The 20,667-nt window shown below is 37.0% G+C and overlaps 1 long non-coding RNA gene across 1 annotated transcript; it reads right to left on the bottom strand.

Annotated features, from left to right (window-relative positions):
• Positions 1-8,083: 8,083 nt before the first annotated feature.
• Positions 8,084-19,289, bottom strand: LOC148506208 (uncharacterized). Its single transcript, XR_015869812.1, has 8 exons — positions 19,256-19,289; positions 18,894-18,920; positions 17,612-17,638; positions 16,457-16,486; positions 14,890-14,913; positions 14,105-14,128; positions 12,048-12,074; positions 8,084-8,235 (listed from the first exon to the last, which is right to left on the bottom strand). It is a non-coding gene; the product is annotated as an uncharacterized LOC148506208 (long non-coding RNA).
• Between the last annotated feature and the right edge of the window lie 1,378 nt (positions 19,290-20,667).

The raw sequence follows: 20,667 nt of genomic DNA, 5'->3' as shown, positions 1-20,667 counted from the left end.
CCTGGCCTGGGCTGACTAGTGACCCAGGCTGATTCTGCAGCCAGGGGGCCTGGTGATAGGGCTCCCCTGACTGTGGCATCAGCCCCCTGGTAGAAAGGGTCCAGTGCTGGTTCTTGAGATTAAAGGGGGACGCTACACAATTTTTTCCCCTGTAATTCCAGAACCAGGACAGGATCAGAGCCCAGTGCTGGTTGTGCTAAATACAGTGAAACCCTACACAATGTTTCCCCTATACTTAGACAACCAGGACTGGCTATGAAAAGTTCTGGGCTGGTTCTGTTTTAGCGGGGGACCCACATAATTTTTTTTCTAAATGTAACTCTTTCTAAGCATTTTACAGTGTATTTGTGTCAATCTGATCTGCTCATCCTCAAATCAAAAGCATGAAGCAGGTCTATTCATTTGGGGATTTGAAGTTCGATTTTGTGTTCAATTTCAAATCAAATAATAGTAAATAAGGTATTTGTGTGTTGGTCTATGTAAAAGTACCGATGTTTTTCCGATGTTCGAATTGAGTGTGATTTAAGTAAAAATTGGTTTTAAGTTCAATTTTACATTCAATTCGGCCTTTAGTTAATACCCAAATGCAAAATCAAATGTAAATCAAAAGCAAATCAATGGCCAAATCACTCAAAAATCAAAATTGAACTTTAGTAAAGTTACCCCTCAAGGTGCATACACACACAACAATTTTTTGAATGATTATCGTTAAACGATATCGTTTAACGATAATCGTTTGAAAAAATCATTCACTTTCTGAGTCAAACGATGAACGATTATTGTTCATGCGCGTTCACGTTTGTAGTTTGTAGTTTGTAGTTCAGTCAGACTTGTCAACTCAACGATTTTCATTAAGTTAATATGCAAAAATCGTTTGTAGTTCATAAAAATCGTTCATTACATTTAGTAAATGAACAACTTTAGTAAACGATTTTAGTTCATTTTTTCAAGGGAAAAAATAGTTTACTAAAATCGTTTATTAACTAAATCGTTGTGTGTGTATGCAGCTTAAGTCTTTACTTCTTGAATCTTTGAAATTTGGTATTGCCATAGCTTCCCAATAAGATTTTAAGAAATTGTTAATAGGTACAGACTTTGTAACTCCTATGCTGTCTTCACCTTGATGACATGTCTGTAGATGTCTGGCTTAACTGTACTGGGCAAGATCTTGGCCCACGCTTACACATGAAAAACATAATTGAAAATAGAAAACTGGTGCGCAATGTAGTCTGTGTGAGGACTCACTTTGGGTGAATAGTCAGCTGAGTAATCTCCATTTGAAGCTCCCGTGTGCAAGCGACAGAGCTCAGTGGGTTAGCTCAGAGGCCAGCAGCCTCGATAACACCAAAGTGTCACAGCTCAACTCCTCCAAAGTGCTGGTGGTAATCAGAATAGCAGAGGATATGGTCAGCCACGGACAATGTGTCTTAGGTTTAGCAGCAAAACTCAAAGAAGCCCATGCACCTTAATGCATTTGTCTAGTGTTCATCTGGCTTGTAACTGCTGTAATCAGCTCAGAATACAATATGTACTTAGAGTCCTCCAATCCTCCACTCCTGGATGAGATGGTCAATCCCCAGGTAAATTAGCACAGCACTCCTCTCCAAGGGTACCCTCTGTGCGTCCCTGCAGAGTATAATTGGCAGGAAGTCTGCCTCTTGAAAAAGCCGCCGCAGTGTGGAGAAATGTGTTGAGGACATGGTAGAACTGACAGTTTTTTACACTAAACAATGGTCTGCACCCCCACAGCACCCCCACAACATTAGGACCTGCCAATTATACTCTGCAGGGATGCACAGAGGGTACCTGTGGAGAGGAGTTCTGTGCTAATTTACCTAGGGATTGACTATCTCATCCAGGAGTGGATGCATTGTCCGCAGCCTACCACATCCTCTGCTATTCCGATTAGGCACTTTGGAGGAGTTGAGCTGTGACACTTTGCTGCCATAAACAGTGTTATCGAGGCTGCTGGCCTCTGAGCTAACCCACTGAACTCTATCGCTTGCACACGGGGGCTCCAAACAGAGATTACTCAGCAGACTATTCACCCAAAGTGAGACAGTTTACCCGGCTGTTTTTATACACTTGGTCCTGTTCCATCACGGTGGCTAATCATAGTGCCATACATACAGCTCACTGCGGGAACAGTCCCAGGAGACTTAAACGGAGGCTGCATTTAAGGAAGCCATTTCAGGTTGAGGTAAGCCACTGGACCAAATTGGGAATTACACCATGGCACCCTCAAATTAATCCACGCACTCCAACAATCCCCACCTTTACTCTCCTGTGCCGCACAGACAGCACATTACCGGAATATTTTTAATTCAATTGGATTAGACATTGCAGACCCTTTTCAGACTGGGTGAGAGTTAAATTCTTTTTATTCAGCATTTTTTACTATATGGACTGATACATGTCAGAAATGTTACATTGAAGAAACATCACTATCACCCTGTTTGTTTTAGCAGCTTGCATATTGATACATTACACTCATTAGGCTCATTGACAATTTTTTATGTGTACTGTATATTCATTGTTTAGCTTAACCTTGTGATCTAATAAATTTTATCATTATTTATCTACCAGCGCTACACTTCTTTTCCTATATGAAAAACATAACTTTGCTAGTGTCCCACTATACTTAGGGGTAAATTTACTAAGATTCGAGATGGTCCTGATTTTCAAAGTGATTTATCTCGCTGGTGCTCGCCAAAACTCGAGTGATTTAATCCCTTTTTTTTACCAAATTTACCAACAGGTGATTTAAGGCTAAAAGAGTTGGCCGATGGTGAAGCAGAATGAGATATCTCTCCCGAGTATCTCGTTTAGCAGGAGATTACTCACCCGAGATTGCCATGTTTTCTCTCTGCAAATCTCTCCCAAGCTAGCAGCCTGCACATATCAGTGAGATGTGTTGGCTGCTTGTGTGTTAAAACTTGTAAAAAAGTGTCAAATGTTATTAAAAAAAAATGATGTGAGGTCCCCCCCCCCAAAACACTAACCAGCCCCGGACTTGCCAGCCTGTCCTGGTCTTAATTTACAGGGAAAAAATGTGTAGGGTTCCACTGTAAATTTAAGAACCAGCACCAGGCAGCAGGGACAGAGTTGGTTTTAAATATACGTAGAAAAAAAATAATGTGAGGTTCCATGTATTTTTAAAACCAGCCCTGGACCCTTTCTAGTGGGGGGCTGATGCCACAGCCAGTGGTGCCTTTTCACCAGGCCCCCCAGCCGCAGCATCAATGCTGACCACTAGTCAGTCCATGCCAGGGATCCCTGGGGAGTTGAGTACCCTTCCAATAAAGGAGTACCCCTCTCCAGGGCACCCCTGGCCTAGGCTGATAGCCCGGGGCTATCCCCGCCACCCATGGTTGGTGGGTGGCGGGCTGATAGTGTAGGTGTAGTGTAAAATTAGAATTAACAACATTGTCCTTACAGTGGAACTACAGGTCCCAGCAAGCCTCCCCTGCATGCTGGTACATGGAGAACCACAAGTACCAGCATGTGGGGCATTAAGGGCCCACTGGTATGTGTAGTTCACCTGTAAAGAAATGAGTAAATAAACACAACACACACCATGAGAATAAAGTTTTATTACATACATACATACACACACATACTTACCTGCTGCCAGATGTTCACACCCACTTCTCAACATAAAGTATCCATTTGAAATACCTGAAAAAAAAGGCAATACTCACCCTTTTGTCCCTCAATGTTCTCCGGAGTAATCCTTTTAGGTGGCCGGACACTCTGTAACAACATGTATCCGCATGGTGTTACAGTATCGCGAATGACTTCAGTGTCCCGGCCGCCAACCAATCAGCGGTGGCTTCCATTAGCGGCTGCTCAATGGCTGGGACCCACGCGGACTTAGCCAATGAGCGGCTCCTCCACGTAGGTCCCAGCCAATGAGCGGCCACTAATGTTAGCCGCTGCTGATTGGCTGATGTCCCGGCAATAATGAGAGCCCTGAGTTCTCATTATTGTTACTGTATCATCATGCTGATGTGTGTTGATACAGAGTAGGCGGACTCCTCTGGATTACTGCGGAGAAAATCGGGGGACATAAAGGTGAGTATTGGATCTTTTTTAACAGTCAATTCGTTGGGATACTTTACGTTGACAAGGGGACGGGAACATCTGGAAACAGGTGAGTATGTGTAAGTGTGTTTATGGATGCAATAAAGCTTTATTTTCATGGTGTGTTGTGTGTTTTATTAACCATTTCTTTACAGGTGAACTACAGGTACCAGTGGGCCCTTAATGCCCCGCATTCTGGTACTTGTGGTTCTCCAAATACCAGCATGTGGGGGAGGCTTGCTGGGACCTGTAGTTCTACTGTAAAGACAATGATGAAAATTTTAATTTATACACCACACCTAACATTATCACCCCACCACCCAGGGGTGGCGGAGATGGCTCCGGGCTATTAGTCTAGGCCAGGGGTGCCCTGAAGAGGGTGACCCCTTTATTGGGCGGTCCCCAACTCCCCAGGGATCCCTGGCCTAGGATGACTAATGGCCAGGGCTGATGCTGCAGCTGGGGGGCCCAGTGAAAGAGCACCCCTGGCTGTGGCATCAGTCCCCCATTAGAAAGGGTCCAGGGCTGGTTTTAAATATACGGGGTACCTCATGTCAATTTTTTTCTCTTTATATTAAACCAGCTCTGTCCCTGGTGCCTGGTGCTGGACTTAAATTTACAGTGGAACTCTACACACTATTTGCCAAGTCCGGAGCTGGTTAGTGTTTTTTTGGGGACCTCACATCATTTTTGTTTTCAAATTACCCCTATTTTAACCATTTACAGAAAGAAACATAGACAAGTCACAATTATTTGTGTATGTTTCTGACCATCTCGCAGCTCAGGGGGTTGAGAGTTTGAAAAGTGATTTTGACAGAAAGTTTGTTCCTATCTCACCCGAGCTTGTCATCCCGATTCTTGGTAAATTTGAGAAATGTATGTTTTAGGTGAAAAGTACTTCCGATTTGGCCCGATGGTAATTTGATTCTAGATTGCTAGCTCACCCGAGTTTTACATGTGAGATGAGAGAAATTTCTCTCTAACTCACCCAACTTTACCTTTAGTAAATTTGCTAGCAGGAAAAAAATTATTCAATCACCCGAGATGGTCATCTCGACCTATCTCGATTCTTAATAAATTTACCGCTAAATGTAATACTTGAGTTGAACTAAACAATTTTTTGCAGTCACTAATTTTAAAGTTAATTTATATTGGCTTTCAGCTGTAATAATATAAATAATGTATGACTATGTTAAACAGGAATAAGATAATTTTTAAATGATCAAAAATGTTTATGAATCTTAGAAGTCTCTGGTTTATAAAGAATGTTGGGCCTATGCTCTAATCTAGCTTTCAATTTACATATGGTACAGATTAATATATATAGGCCCTGCTTACATTCCACCAAACTAATTATATATGTTGAAAAAAACTGTAACTGTCATTTGCTCCAGGTACTGAGAACCCAATAACAACCTTAAATGGTGGTCTAGCTGAGCTCCAGGAGTGGATGCTTGTCAGTTGACTGCAACTGAAACCTGATAAAACAGAGGTCCTTATGATAGGTCACAGGACAAGACTACAGCATAGCCAACCAACAAAACTTACATTTGGGGGAGTCAGAACTACAAAATACTGAACATGTGTCGAAACTTGGTGTTCTCCTGGATAGTGGCTTGACACTTAAACATCGGGTTTCAGCCACAATCAAATCCTTATTCTTTCATCTGAGGAACATAGCCAGAATTAAGCACCTAATTCCCTCAGAAGATCTGTATGAAGTCATATATACATTTATGACTACTGTAATGCCCTCTATCTCGGTCTCCCAGTAAAAGAATTCCACTGCTTGCAAATGGTACAAAATGCAGTTGCCATGCTATTAATAAACCAGCCCCATTCCAGCCACATAACACACACTCCCTTTAGCTGCTGCCTCTAAGATGGTGAATCATTTTCAAGATTGGATTACTGACTTTCAAAGCCCTATATGACCAGGGACCAAGGTACTTGAAGCAGCTCCTGATCCGTTACTGTCCCTCTCGATTTCTGCAATCTATTGTTGAAGGACTATTAGCAGTACCTAGAATCTCCCAGAATTCACCTGGGAGTTGAGCTTTCAGCTTTGTGGCTCTGACTCTATGGAACTCGCTTCCCTGCACAGTTCAAGAGGCCTCCACTTTAGAATCCTTCACTAATGTCCATTGTTAAGCTTGTTTTGTATTTTGTGCTGTAAAGGCAAATGTAAAGCACTTTGGGCCTGATTCAGACCCACTCGCGAGCGGCTGTCCGCTCGCAAGTGGGTCGATGTTATGGACTGAGCATGCGCACGACGGAGGGAGCTCCGTCGTGCGCATGCGCCAGACGCGACGAGCGAAGGAAAGTCCTTCGCTCGTTGTGTCCGATCAAAGGGGGCGTGCTGTCAATGTTGATTGACAGCACGCCCCCTTTGGTGGGCGTGCCGGGGGCGTGCCTCCCTGATGGGGGCGTTCCCACGGGAACGCCTCCCGTCAGAAGCCGGCCCACTGACATCACTAGTGATGTCAGTGGGAGTGATTTTGGCTCTGATAGAGCCAAAATCACTCCGGAGCTTGCGGTTGAAAACCTCAACCGCAGGCTCCGGCTCGCAAATTCGATGGTCGCGATGGTCTCGACCAGCGCGACCATCACAATGCACGCTCGTATAGCCTGTGGGTGGTGACCCACAGCTATACGAGCGTCCAGGAGGATGCTCCATGAAAATGGAGCCCGGGCCTCATTCAGAGCGTGCGCTCTGCTGAGAGCGTACGGCTCTGAATGAGGGCCTTTGAGTCCTTTTAAGAAAAGTGCTATATAAATATTGTTATTATTATTATTATTATTAGTGAATTTGTGAGTTTTATTGCAATACCTTCAACTGTCATGTTTTTCCCAGCAGCAGAAAGGGGCATGGCCTACTGATTTGGTGGTGCAATGAATTCTCATAGGATCATAGTCCTGTGGATCAGGTCTGTGTAAATCATGCTGGAAATGTTAATGTTGGGAGTGCTTCACTTTATCCCCACCTAACAATGACCCTATGGTGATCCTAGTAATATGTGGATCAATCTATTCCCCTATGTAAAGTTGTGTCAATGAGGAATTATTTCATTTCCAACAGTTATAAGACAATTATCCATCTGTAGCCATAGAGGACTGCTTGTAGGTGGTTTTTATGGTGGTGCAGTACTGTGGTTATGGTTTAAGTTTTGACACAAAATTAACCAGTGTGTGTACTAGTGGTTATAGAAAATTGATTTTAAGTTTCACAAGACTACACAGGGATTTATGTGAATTACTTAATATTCTCTGTAAAGTGATGTAAAGTGATATGTGTGCATTATATAAATAACTGGAAATAAATAAATATAAAATATGTCCTCAGGTCTTTTTGGCACCAAATTAGCATTTTTTATGTTTATTCTTTAGTTGGTTAGCTAAAATAGGTGTACATCCTCCAATACTATACCACAATCCTCTAGCACATGTAATAGCCATCAAAGCCATTGATAAATCACTATACCACCACTGCTGCTCAATTATATAAGAAATCTGCTGACATTTAATTTCATATATTGTATATTTAAAGGATAACTTCACATTTAGTGAGTTTTTGTTATTTAAAACTGCATCTATGTATAGCAAATAGCACTGGAACACATTCCATAGGTCTACAACAGAGCTTTGTAGAAGCTGTTCCATATATCTCTATTAAGAGCTGTGGACAATTTTGTAGTGTGCTATCTACTAAATTATAGGGTGATTGAGTACAATTTCAACTGATCTGGCTTTTGATGCAGGTAAAAGTGGAGGGCTACATTCTAATAATCTAGGAGCATATTTAAATATCAACAACTCCACTAAAGGTGGAAATATCCTTTTTAATTTAGATTTACAATCTAAAAATAAATACACAAATACAGAGATTTACTTTTAACATTGCGCATTTATTTTCAATTTAGCATCTAACGCATTTCAATGTTTATTGATAAGTACAGTTTAACATTAAGCAAAGCATTTTTTTTACACATTGTTGAGACACATCTGATAAAAAAATTAGAAATTATTCTGAAATCGTGTACATAGAAAATAATTTATAATTTGTCTCTAGCAATGAGTCGCCTTCTATTTTGTTTAGCATAAAAGCAGTTTAGATTGCAGTGTGAATTCTTCATCCCCATTTGGAGAAAAACCCTAAAAGTTAATAAAATAAAGAAATAAAATAGTTGAAAAAAGGCTTTAACAATGTTTAAATGCATATATTATAATGGCAATAAAATAAATTATTATTAGTAATACTAAGAATAAATATAATAATAATAATAATAATAATAATAATAATAATAATAATAATAATAATAACAACAATAATAATATAGTGTTAAAGTCCATGAAATGGCCTACATGGTATGTAATTCAGTACAATTATTGTAGATTTTATACATCCTTGAAATTAAATTAATGTTTTGTATATCTGCTGACATACTGTCAAACCGTAACGCAGGTGTCCTAAGGTGAGCTCAGGGAGGACAGAAACCTCTCGTGGAGCAGAAGGGCAAAAGCTATGTATCTGTGTGTACTGTGTATCTATATATATATATATATATATATATATATATAAAACTCTTTGTAAATCTGGCAGTGGCTATATAAACAATTCCTCTCCCCGTTGCCTGCCGGATAATGTCAAATAGAGACAAATAAGATACAATACCAATGATGGCGGCACTCAGGGAATAAAAAGGACACAACAGGGCAGTCAATAGGATATTGACGTTGCAATGCTACTGTATTTTCATCAGGACCCTGATGAAAATGCAGAAGCATTGAAACGTCGATATCCTATTGACTGCCATGTTGTGTCCTTTTTATTCCCTGAGTGCCGCAATCATTGGTAATATATATATATATATATATATATATTAGATGAGGGATGACAGGGTGGGGCATCAGGTGCCCAGTCTCATGCACAGTACCCAAGATAATTTATAAATGAATTATTCAATTCAAATAGAGTTTTACTAAGGAGGCGAATGTAAATGTATCCTATTCATTTTATGCTAATCAAAGGTATAGCTTTAAAGTGGATTATTTGGTGATAAGAGCCTAAACCTTTAGCAATCATATCAGAATTTCAGGATGTATGTGTGCTAATTTAGTGGGAGGGTGTGATGACTATGATGAGCTCCATTGTTAATCCGTGAATAAAGAATTTTCAAAAACTGTCAACAGAACTAAAAATATAAACAAATTATTGGAATTACATTGGCAACACAATTGAATTGGCCTAGTACATCACCATTTACAGTCAGGTGCATAAATATTGGAACATTGACAGAATTTTCATATTTTGGCTTCTATTCACCACCACAATGGCTTTGAAATGAAACAAACAAGATTTGCTTTAACTGCAGACTTTCAGATTTAATTTGAGGGTAATTACATCCAAATCAGGTGAACGGTGTAGGAATTACAACGGTTTCTAGGTGTGGGCTATTCCCTCGTTATTTCATTATCAATTAAGCAGGTAAAAGGTCTGGAGTTGATTCTAGGTGTGACATTTACATTTGGAATTAGTTGTTATCGACTCTCAAAATGAGATCCAAAGAGCTGTCACTATCAGTGAAGCAAGCCATCATTAGGCTGAAAAATCAAAACAAACCCATCAGAGAGATAGCAAAAACATTAGGTGTGGCCAAATCAACTGTTTGGAACATTCTTAAAAAGAAAGAATGCACCGGAGAGCTCAGCAACACCAAAAGACCCGGAAGTCCACGGAAAACAACTGTGGTGGATGACAGAAAAAATTATTTCCCTTGTAAAGAAAAAGCCCTTCACAACAGTTGACCAAATCAAGAACACTCTTCAGGAGGTAGGTGTATATGTGTCAAAGTCAACAATCAAGAGAATACTTCATGGGGGGATTATATATAGGGTTCACCACAAGATGTAAACCATTGGTGAGCCACAAAAACAGGAAGACCAGATTAGAATTTGCCAAACAACATATAAAAAAGCCATTACAGTTCTGGAACAACATCCTATGGACAGATGACACAAAGATCAACTTGTACCAGAGTGATTGAAAGAAAAGAGTATGGAGAAGGAAAGGAACTGCTCATGATCCAAAACATACCACCTCATCAGTGAAGCATGGTGGTGGTAGTGTCATGGCGTGGGCATGTATGGCTGCCGATGGAACTGGTTCCCTTGTATTTATTGATGATGTGACTGCTGACAAAAGCAGCAGAATGAATTCTGAAGTGTTTCAGGCAATATTATATGCTCATATTCACTCAAATGCTTCAGAACTCATTGGATGGTGCTTCACAGTGCAGATGGACAATGACCCGAAGCATACTGCAAAAGCAACCAAAGAGTTTTTAAGGCTAAAAAGTGGAATGTTATGCATTGGCCAGGTCAATCCCCTGACCTGTATCCAATTGAGCATGCATTTCACTTGATGAAGACAAAACTGAAGGGGAAATGCCCCAAGAACAAGGAGGAACTGAAGACATTTGCAGTAGAGGCCTGGCAGAGCATCACCAGGGATGAAACCCAGCATCTGGTGATGTCAATGCGTTCCAGACTTCAGGCTGTAATTGCCTGCAAAGGATTTGCAACAAAGTATTAAAAAGTGAAATTTAGATTTACGATTGTTTAGTTTGTCTCATTAATTTTGGCCCCTTAAAAAAATTGGAGGCACATATAGAAACCATTGTAATTCCTACACTGTTCACCTGATTTAGATGTAATTACCCTAAAATTAAATCTGAAAGTCTGCAGTTAAAGCACATCTTGTTTGTTTCATTTCAAAACCATTGTGGTGGTGAATAGAGGCCAAAATATGAAAATTCTGTCAATGTCCCAATATTTATGCACCTGACTGTACTTATTCAGAATATCTGGATATAACAATTAATATGAATACACGTACAGTTGTCAACTGTTGCTAATTTACATTTTTGTCTTGTCAGTTCATTGTTTCATATATTCCCCAGTTATACTATAAAAATATTCTAGTAAATGTTCAGCAGTTGTTGTACTAGTTTAGATTAGTTTAAGGTAAGAGTTTCAGATGCATATAGGGCCTGATTCAGACCCACTCACGAGCAGCTGTCCGCTCGCAAGTGGGTCGATGGTGTGCACTGTGCATGCGCACGACGGTGGGAGCTCCGTCATGCGCATGCGCGAGACGCGCCGAGCGAAGGACTTTCCTTCGCTCGTTGTCTGGTCAAAGGGGGCGTGCTGTCGATGTTGATTGACAGCACGCCTCCTTTGGTGGGTGTGCCGGGGGCGTGCCTCCCAGACGGGGGCGTTCCCAAGGGAACGCCTACCGTCAGAAGCCGGCCCCACTGACATCACTAGTGATGTCAGTGGGAGTGATTTGGGCTCTGATAGAGCCAAAATCACTCCAGGCCTTGTGGTTGAGAAACTCAACCGCAGGCTTCGGCTCGCAGTGGCGATGGTCGCGATGGTCAAGACCATCGTGACCATCAACCTGCACACTCGTATAGGCTGTGGGTGGTGACCCACAGCTATACGAGCGTCCAGGAGGACGCTCCATAATTATGGAGGTGGGCCCTGATTCAGAGCAAGCGCTCTGGTCAGAGTGTCCGGCTCTGAATCAGGGCCATAGTTTTGAACTCAATGAATCTGCATGAACCATATGAACTACCGGAGGTAACCATATTTCAACATATATATATATATCTGTTCATGTGTATTAAAGGGAAGAGGGGGTAATTACATGATCCAGTTTTCTGTAAGCCCCAATCAACTGTCATACAGATGGTTCAAATTTGATAAGATGTGATTTGCTGACACATATAGAACAATCACATTCACAACATGCGTGGACTGCTTGATCCCATTCTGAATTTGGTATGTATTTTGTAGCAAGCTGTTTGGGCTGATCACTTTGGATCATGATGGGAATTGCTTCTGACTAACTTGAAGTTCAAGTCAACAAATATACAAGTGTAAAAATTTAAAATGTACTATACCTTGTGGCTGCATAGGCTGTAGTTTGTCTGCAATATTATGGAATTTAAAGAATGAAAGTATTAGAAATAAAGAAGCAGCAAAAATGAATGTTTAATATATATATATATATAAATATATATATATATATATATAAATATATATAAACATATATATATATATATATATATATATATACATAAATCAACAATGAATTTTAGAAGGTAATAATCTCAAAACTGACAAAGAGTTTCAAACACAGATTAACAAAATTTGGTTCTTATTCTGTAGTTCTTGCTGATGTTTATATTGTAGCCATTTATTTTCTCATTTGATTCTGAAGTAATTGCAAAAATAAATGTATACATTTTAATGTACAGTACTACTATATGTAATATTATGAATCTAAATATGGATGTAATTTCACGTAAATCTATATTTTAGTCATTAATCTCTCACTCTAAATACATTCTACAAGTCTTTATATTTACATTGAAGATTAATATTAAATTATAATGCGCATTAGAAGTGGGTATGACTATGTCTGCCAAATTAAGGTTTTCCTGTGGTAGACACTTAAGTTCTGGATGGCAGTGGGTGTTCTGCAACTATTACATATATATAATGCTTAGTTTACCCTAGGTTACCTGTTGGTTGTTTGGTTCCCCATCCCATTATATGTGAGAGCATTTGTCATTTTTGAATGGTCAGAGAGCACATTCATTTGATGTAAATGGTCAAGTTGGATAAAGTGTGACCCCGTAGGACAACTGTTCAGATCACATTCAGTATTACAGCTTACAGTTAGAGTTGAAAGATGGCCACACATACAGGCTGGAAGTTGTCATCTGTAATGATTTTTTGACTGCCTTTGCCTTTATACTGAACATGATCTGATTACTTTAAATGCATTGTTACTGGGTATTAGTTCTGAGCCACATTTTGGGCCACATTGCAATACTGTGTGAATTACCCAATATCTGCTGCGATATAGCAGCGTATGTGGCCATTACTATGAAATATCCCCAAAAACAAACACTTAAGGAAAATGACAGTGTTTTATATACTTTAATTATACATATACTAATATTTTTGTAGGATTGAAGTATTAATAACAATATTAGCCAGAAATAATTGTGGCTCTAATTATTAAGCAAAAATCCCCAAGATATTCTAATACTTATTTACTTACAGATGTGTCCACATACATCTAGCCTCCTTGCACGTTAAACAGCCTTTCTAGCCGCACTATGCCGTAGCACGACTCAGTAGCGCAGAGCGTCTTTTCATGCAACTTTTTCCATTAAAATGCATCTTCATCTTATTTGCAAAGTGATGTGAATAGGACGCACAAGCAGCTTATGCTAAATGATATGTAGCATGCCTATATTCTGTGTGCAACTACGGCAGTATCTGCATGCAAAATGCTATGTTACAGCGTCACCGCCGATGACACTGTAACATAGCATTTCGCACGGAGATATAACCATTGTCACACACAAAATATAGGCATGCCACACATAATTTTAATCAGCATAACCTGCTTGTGTGTCCCATTCACATTGCTTTGCAAATATGTGTTTTAAGGTAAAACGTTGCACGAAAGTACACTCTGTGTTGCCAAGTCACGCAGTGCTCATGCGTTATGAGTAACACGACTTATAGCACATGGAGGATAGATGTATGTGACACATATGTATATTGTATTTATGTGCAAAACATTCACTGAACCATAGCATCCGGTCAGACATTGTTTTCACTGTCTTACTATCAATGTGCTGTATATATCAGTTCATGTGCCGTATAGGGATAAGAGGATCATTACATGACCAGGTTTTCTATCAACTCTGATTTGATGTGAATTCAATTGTTCACATTTGATTGGGTGCGATGGGCCCACACAAGTTGACCAGTCAAAGTCACAACATTTGTGGACAGCTTTACAATTACCTGTGTCTATCTGATTTGGTTTTGTTCATTGTATCAGGTTAATCAGTTTGCATCATGATGATAATAGTTTCCGACAAAATTTATGTTCATGTCAAGAATTGCACACGTGGAAAATAAAAAATGAACATACCTTGTTTAGGCGCCTTTGCTTTGTCTGTAATATCATGGAAATGAAAGTATTAAAAAGATAATAGCAAAAATATAAATTATACATATTAATATATTTTATAAAAATCAACACAGCTACTCAGGTATTTGACAAATTTTAGGAGGTTATTATCAGAACTGCCAAATAAGTCCAAATGCAGAATAACAAAATGTGCCTATTTTAATTTTGTACTGCGTTGCAGCCCTACCTCTGGAGCCACCACTGGAATTGGTCAATTGTGGGTCATACTGTACATAATGTAATTCTGAGTCAGTTACCCAATATCTGCTACAATATAATATATCAGCATTTGTGGCTAAATTGATCAATAATCAGTTGCTAACTAATTGCAATCATTTTATGAAGTGTATATACTGTATACCTGTACTAATTTTTTTGTAGGGCTGAAGTATTAGTATCAGTATTTGCCTGACATGTATGGGGATCTAATGTTCAAAATGTAAAATCCGCAAGGTACTCAAGGACTCATTTCCTAATTTTGCATTGGATAGGGGGATCATTACAAGACCAGGTTTTTTATTAACTCTAATCAAATGTAATTTAAATGGTTAACATTTGATTAGGTGTGTTGGGCCCACAAAAGTTGACCAATTAAAATCACAACAGTTGCGGGCAGCTTAACAATTCTCTGTCAATCTGATTTGGGTTTGTCCTTTGTAGTAAGCTATTCAGGTTTATCAGTTTGGATCATGATGAGAATAGTTTCCAAGAAAAACACAAGAACAAAGCTGAAAGAATGAATGTACCTTGTTTAGGTGCCTGTGCTTTGTCTGTAAAATCATGGAAATAAAAGAATTAGAGAAAGCAAGAAAATGCAAAGATACTGTATTCAGGAAATTTACCTGATTTTGGGAGATTATAACCAGAATTTTCAAAAAGTTTCAAACATAGAATCTGGTTCTTAGTAAGTAATTATTATGTCATTTTTGCTGGTGATATTTTAATAATTTATTTTCCTATTTGATTTAGATATCATTGTGAAAATAAATGATTAATTACCATGTACTGTATTATATGATATTGGGTGTCACATATCAATGAAAAAAATGTGCTAAAACCTCAGAATACTGCAGTTTTCAGAGGTTTACCGCAATACATATGGCTCACTATATTATTAAAAAGGGTCAGCAGCAGATATCATAGATATACACTGCAGGCCCCCAGCACAGCAGTCCTTATAGAATTCTATGGGGCTGTGATGTGGGAGTATGCAGCAAGCTTCAGAGCTCCTGTATGATAGACATCATCTATAGATGGCATTGCCTATAGAAGCCTAAGGGCTTCTTTATGCAGAATGTCATGAAAAGGGATCCGAAGATTCCTCTCTGTCCCCTTGTTGATTGCTCATGCGCAGGCTGATGGCAGCACATGTGCAATAGGACTCCTGTGTCATATATCATGGAGTCTTCTTATAGCTAGGAATGTAAGTATTCCTGCATACTGTCGATCACAGTTGTTGGTATGTAAATAAAAAATTGAGAAATATATCACAATTTTCATCCAAAAATGTATACATCCCAGCTCAATATGTGTTATGTATCTAAACACAGAAGCAGTTTCCCCTAAAGTGTAGTGAGGAGGTAATACATGATCTAATATTTAGTTGTTCATCTGCCACTCTAAAATGTTCTACAAATCTTCATTGCCAAAAATAAAATCAAATAGAATTAAATTACAATAAGCATTAGAACACAAATGTGTGTTACTTGCTCTAAACCAGTGTTGGCTAACCTTGACACTCCAGCTGTTAAGGAACTACATAACTCAGCATGCACTGCTACAGTTTTGCTATTAGGGCATGCTAAAACTGTGGCAGGGCATGCTGGGATATATAGTTCCACAACAGCTGGAGTGTCAAGGTTAGCCAACACTGCTCTAAACAAATAAAAGCTAATTGCTGTTTAGTTGCTGCAGATCAGTGTAAATGTTACACCTTAAATACTTTGTTATGTATACATTTATTGTTTTTGGGTGGTGATGAGAATAATGATAAACTCACACATGGGAGTACTATAAATTCTTTACTTGACAATTCTGGTTATTCCTCTGGGAGTTGTGATTTCCCTAAGACATTAAAGGTATGTCTCAAGGAAATCTGTAAGAAGTTCCAAATAGTTTGATGGTTTACATAAGAGTATAGTGATAAACTAACTGCACTCTATTATATTTCTATTAACAATGTAGATGTATAAACATGAATACATCCATTTAAATCGTTTTATAAAAAAAACATAATACAGTACTTTTGTATTGTATTGTTTTTCTAAATAATTACATTGTTCTTACAATGCAAAGGACTGTATAAAAACTTACCTGTTGTTGACTTAGTTTCCCATTTCATCCCTATTCATTGTGATAGAATTTAGAAAGAAAAACATTTTTAGTTTCACATAGGCCATATTGTAACAGGGGCAATCATTATCCCAGGGACATGACCACTCAGCTACCTGAGGATGTGAACTTTCCGCTTATATTTGGTTTATAAATCAAATAATATACAGTGTGTATATATATATATATATATATATATATATATATATATATGTTTATTATCGTCAAGAACTAAACCTCTACTCAAAGGAGTCTGGGATAGTATTACTAATATTTAACAATGACATTTCCTTTTTAATGAATGGAGTTACATATATTCCAAATATTGTGTAGTATTTTATAAAATTCAACAAAATTATTGTCTAATTGGTAACATAAAAGTATCATTGGTGTTTAAATATGTGTAATTTGCATTAACAAAATACACACAAAAATAGAGTATTCCCATCCAAATGCTGAGTTGTACATACAGTACAGGTTGAGTCTTCCATATCCAAATATTCCGAAATACGGAATATTCCGAAATACGGAATATTTTCAGCATGACTGAGATAATGAAACCTTTGATTTTTGATGGTTTAATGTACATAAACTTTGTCTAAGGCACAAATTATTAAAAATATTTTATAAAATAACCTTCAGGCTGTGTGCATAAGGTGTATATGAAACATAAATGAATTTCATGTCTGTACACAAACTTTTTTTGATGCACAAAATTATAAAAAATATTGTATAAAATGACCTGCAGGCTGTGTGTATAAGGTGTATATAACACATAAATGCATTCCGTGTGTATATTTGGGTCCCATTCCCAAGACATTTCATTATAATATGCAAATATTCCAAAATACGGAATATTCCAATATCCAAAATACCCCTGGTCCCAAGCATTTTGGATATGGGAGACTCAAACTGTATATACGACTTCAATGGCAGCAAATGCATCAGGTTTATACCAGCCTTACTTTACATCATATATACTTATGCCCTTGTTTAAATTATAAGATAAATATCTCTTTAACATTTATTTAGACAGATATTGTGTTTTAAATCTTTTCCACTGGTGCTTAAAAATATTTTTTTCTGTTACTGATTTCAATGTTATTTTCACAATAGAAGGAGGCTGTCATCCATTACCTGTTGATGATACATCCCATTTCATTTCTGTTAGTGTTTAAAAAAAGTGGTTGTAAGTTAAAAAACAGTCATTTTTTAATGTATAAATTGTATGATTTCACCATAGTACATAGTGTCAGGCAGGTGCAGGCTGAGCTGGAAGGCATTGTACAGTGTTGCAGGGTGCTCAGAGTGTGTGCAAGTTTTTGTTTTTAAGAAGACTTGGTGGTAGGCGTGCTCTGTGCACTGTGAATTTTAGGTTCAATGTGGGGCATCAATATGATTACATTGATATGATTTTTCCTCACTACACAGTATTTATTCTACTCTGTATGTGTCCTGTGAATCAGTGTGTGCTTTTTTTCTTTTCTTCTATACTGTTTTACTTTTTTAATTGTGTATAATGTCAGAGTTCATACTAAGTGTCACTAAAGGCCAACATAATGACATAATTATTTTCAGTAGTCAACTGCTGTAGTTATTGGTTGATTTTCATAAGTGTCTTTGTTTTCATCATGAGGTGTTTTGTGATGAGTAAGTTTTTGTGATGAGTAAGTATGTAAATAACAGAAGTGTTTACAGACTGTAGATATGTGTTATGCTAGAATTCTCTGCAAGTATCATCACTGATGGGAGGGCTTAGATATTATACTAACTGTCATTAAAGGCCATCATAATGACATAATTTTTGTCAATAGTCAACTTTAATATACAAATAAAACCCTGATATTCTATATTAAAATACAATAAAACAAGATAAGTATACAGTACAGTATTTGTTTGTATAATAGGGCTCTGTAAAAGCTCTCCTGCTGGTATTTTCATCAATGCTAGAATTGTTATAATTTGGAAACAAGATGTTGATAAGTTTTGCCATCTTATTGACCTGACCATTCCACTGCCTGGGGTGGTGACTGAAATATCTTCTGGTTGTCAGAAAAATGGTAGTCCTTTTCCAATGCATTATGTAGTTTTATCACAACACAGACATACTATATATTCCTTCAATGTGCATACAGACTAGTGAAACCATGCAGTTGGTAAGGTGGTTATATAGTATGGTGGTTTATATAATATGGATGATAAAATGGAAAATGATTGCAGATTAGTTTGTTGGTGGTTAGTTATATATAAAAAATGCACTGTACAACCATTATTTGAATTTTTGCAAGTATCTAAATATTGGGAGTTATATTTTAAATTAGTGTTCATCAGATTTTAATTTGTTCCAATAATTGATTTCCAATGTGTTAAAATAAGTGAATTTAAATGTGGTACAATTAAAAGGGACTGTAGATATTACCTGGATTTGATGCATCCCATTTCATTCCTGTTAGAGTTTGAAAAAGATTTCAATTGTATACATTTAAAACATTCCTATATTTGACTAATTTTTATGTTTATAATTATGTACATGACACTAACTTTGAAAAAGTCACAAATTATGTAAAGAAGGTTATGGATCATTCAGCTTATCAGTATTGGAATAAAATAATTCTCTTGAATATACCTACAAAATTGTATCCCGATGGTAGGATTAGATAAGTAATATACAATGAATAAAACAATAAAAACAAACCTATCCATTCCTATAATACTACTACTACTACTACTACTACTACTACTACTACTACTACTAATAATAATAATAATATAAACACTTACCTGACTGTGAATTTGCATCCCATTTCATTCCTGTTAGAATTTGGAAACAACATAGTTTCATTAGTTTAAACATTGCATCTTTTACTGAATAATTGTACGATTTTCCATATAAGTAAACCACCACAATCAATGAAATAAAAAACTCCTGATGCTATATATAGCCAATTAGTGTTGTTTAGTTGTTATAGGGTTTTTAATACAAATTACATATTCATTTTGAAATCAACAAGCAACTCCATAAGGGTACATAAAAGGCAGAATATTCTAAAGTTAGCCCATTTAGTTATTTATGACAAGCTCCAAAATATAATTAATTTTAAAGGTCCATTTATTTCAACCAAGTTGTACCTAAAAAATGCACTGTATATCCATTATTATTTCTATTTTTCAGTTGCCTAAATATTGCGTCATATATATTAGTGTTCATCAGTGTTGATCAGTTATAAACTTGTTCCAATAATTGATTTTAAATGTGTTATTATAATAAAAAGGGACTATAGATATTACCAGGATTTGATGCATCCCATTTCATTCCTATTAGTGTTTGAATTTTTTTTTAAATGTATTAATTTAAAATATTCCTCTATTACTGATTGTTATGTTTAATATGTTTAATAGTTATATACTTGATACTAACTTTAAGAAAGTCAAAAATTACATAGAGAGGGTTATTGCACATTCAGTCTATCAGGAATTGAATGAAATAATTATATTGTATCCTGATGGTAGGATTAAATATGCAATAAATAAAAAATATATAGAAACCCATCCATTCCAAATAATAATAATAGTAATAGTAATAGTAATAATAGTAATAGTAATAATAATAATAATAATAATAATAATAATAATAATAATAATAATACTATAAACACTTACCTGTCTGTGAATTTGCATCCCATTTCATTCCTGTTAGAATTTGGAAATTACAGAGTTTCATGAGTATAAAACAATACCTCCTTTACTGAATAATTGCATAAACCATCACAATCCATTAAATAAAAGACTTCTGAATCTCCTTTGATGCTATAAATAGCCAATTAGTGCTGTTGAGTTGTTATAGGGCTTATAAATAAAATTGCAGAATCATTTTGAATTCAACAAGCAATTCCAGAAGGCAAATGGCAGAATATCCTAAAATTAGCCAATTTAGCTAGTAATGACAAACTCAAGAATATAATTTATTTTAAAGGTCCCATTTATTTCAATGAGGTTTGTACATGTAGCATATACATTCAATTACATGGGTCCATTGGTATTATTGTGAGTCTCTCTGACCAACATTATTGGTTCAACTTTATTCTTAAATTAACAGAAATCACAAAAATTCATGAATGTGTAATGAAGCTTTATCTGATGTAAGATGAATTATGTAAATTAATATAAATTAATTTTGAATTCTTCTTCATAAT

This window comes from Taudactylus pleione, unplaced genomic scaffold, assembly GCF_031769625.1.
Source record: "Taudactylus pleione unplaced genomic scaffold, aTauple2 ptg000421l, whole genome shotgun sequence".
NCBI lineage: Eukaryota > Metazoa > Chordata > Amphibia > Anura > Myobatrachidae > Taudactylus > Taudactylus pleione.
Note: the sequence above shows the minus strand (reverse complement) of the source record. Positions and strands in the feature narration are given on the sequence as shown.